Raw genomic sequence first — 2,053 nt, 5'->3', positions numbered from 1 at the left:
GGCGCGGAGATCGAACCGCGAGGCCAGCCAAGTTCCTTGAAATCTTCTTAGAGAGATGTTGCCCCGATTCGAATTTCGGTTAATTCAATTTAGGTATAGTCGTCCGGACGTGAGACGTCAGAGAGCCTAATTGGTACACCTTAAGAGCTAACACGCGCGTACATCAGATTAAACGCGGTCCTTATTGTACTAGACACACATACGACCGGTGACACGCATACAGAGAGACTCAGAAGACGTTGGTTTAAGCCTAGAGCGATAGTGTGCGGTTTAGTCTAGACGAGCGACCGCTCTGTTAGATATACGATGATTGTCAAAGTGTGTGAGCGAGTTAGAGCTAGGGCAAGTGGGTCTGTGCACCGAGCAAAGATAAAAACAGGTGAAGTGACACGGCCACGCGATTCAGACGCATGCATACGCGCATATACATGCAGAGGGCAGAGCGTACCTTTCTTTTCTTTCTTTCTTCGACGGGTGTGGGGGTAGAGGGGCTCTCGCACGGTTCGCTCGCACGTTAATTGAAACGTCGTAGGTACATACGTGGATTCGTGATTGTTCCTTCTTTTCTTTCCTTAAAAACAGACACTTTAGCTAAGAGAGCTAGCTGAAAAAATGATTGTCACGAAGATTGACGAGAGGACGCCCCTTGAAATAGGGGCAGACAGGGAAGAAACACGGTCGGGCCTTGCTCTACTTCCGGTGCGGATCAGCTGGCGCGGCCCAACGATCGGATATGTGCGAGGGGTGTATACATATAAACGTATGTATATATAAGTGTAAATATATATAATATATATATATATTTTTCGTATGTGTATATATATATATATGTAGAAGTATATATACATAAATATCTATGTAGAATAATATATGTACGTAGAGCGTGTACGGAAGTAGTACAGAGGCTGGAGATCACATGAAGACACGAATACTCGTTTACTCTCTTTCAACCGGCTAGACTCGCACGCGGACGAGGAAGAGGAGGAACCGCACGTGGTTGCCGTTCCTTCCCACCTTTCCCTTTTGAAAATGTCGTTAGAATTCCTCTCGGTTACGTCCAACCTGCTACTGTGCTTGATTGTCTTGACGCGATTCTCTTTAGTGCGATCGGTCGCTCATTATTCACGCGCGACCATCTCTTTATATACGTTACGTTACTTAAATAGCCTAATTTTTACTTATACATAGGGACAAACACAGATTCGTGTTTACTTCTAAGAGGGACTATACTTATTATATTTATCCGAATCTCCCTCGCGGTTTCTAGCTATACAGCACGTTTTATTCTTTTTTTCTTTTTACTATAAGGTAGTCTCTCTTTATAGACGCGTAAGCCACGTCTAACGCCCGAACGACTAACAACAGCGTTCTCTAGTACGGACGAATCGCGGCCAGCCGCGGCAAATAAAAATATAATTCTCTATCCCAGCCTCGCGATTCTTCCCGCGAGCCCCCACCTCTTGCAAAGCTTCGCCGGCCTCTTCTCGCCGCTCTGCTTTAAATGATCCTCCTGCTCCAGATTCACCGGCTCCTTCTCCCTTTCTCTTTCTATCTTCGTTCGACTTGGTAGCACACCGACGAGGGAGGTCTCCGGCGATTGAACGTGTGCGACCTTGAAACTCGTACACACGGCCGGCAAATACGAGGAAGCCTTATTTCTTTCTCCCCTTCTTTCGCTCCGACCGATTTCTTCGCTGGCCGATGCTCGTAGCACGGGGACTCCCGTTCGACACACACAGACACACACACACGGTCGGACAGTGGGAGAGGGCAGTGAGACTGTGATCAAAGAGCCGGTGCATGCATGTGCCACTCTATGACAGCTGGCTTTGCTCTTTCTCTCTCTCTCTCTCTCTCACTCTCTTTCTCTTTCTCTCTCTCTCTCTCTCTCTACGTTGCTGTCGTTGCTCAAACTCGTTCCTCGACACACTGAAGGGAGGGAGACTAAAGTAGCCTCTATGAGGCTCTCGTGCACACGGCGTATCACGTGTCGACCGTTTTCACACTGAGCGTTTAGGGCTGGTCCGCGTGAGATCTCTCGGCCGGCTGGCAC

General features: G+C 48.0%; 1 protein-coding gene across 13 annotated transcripts in view; it reads right to left on the bottom strand.

The window, feature by feature from the left end:
* The window catches only part of LOC100745429 (polypyrimidine tract-binding protein 2), a 423,740-nt gene that overhangs the window by 219,448 nt on the left and 202,239 nt on the right, over window positions 1–2,053 (bottom strand). The gene's annotated exons all lie outside the window — the stretch shown is intronic.

This window comes from Bombus impatiens, unplaced genomic scaffold, assembly GCF_000188095.3.
Source record: "Bombus impatiens unplaced genomic scaffold, BIMP_2.2 scf_0637, whole genome shotgun sequence".
Classification (NCBI taxonomy): domain Eukaryota; kingdom Metazoa; phylum Arthropoda; class Insecta; order Hymenoptera; family Apidae; genus Bombus; species Bombus impatiens.
This window is presented reverse-complemented; position numbering and strand designations above follow the sequence as displayed.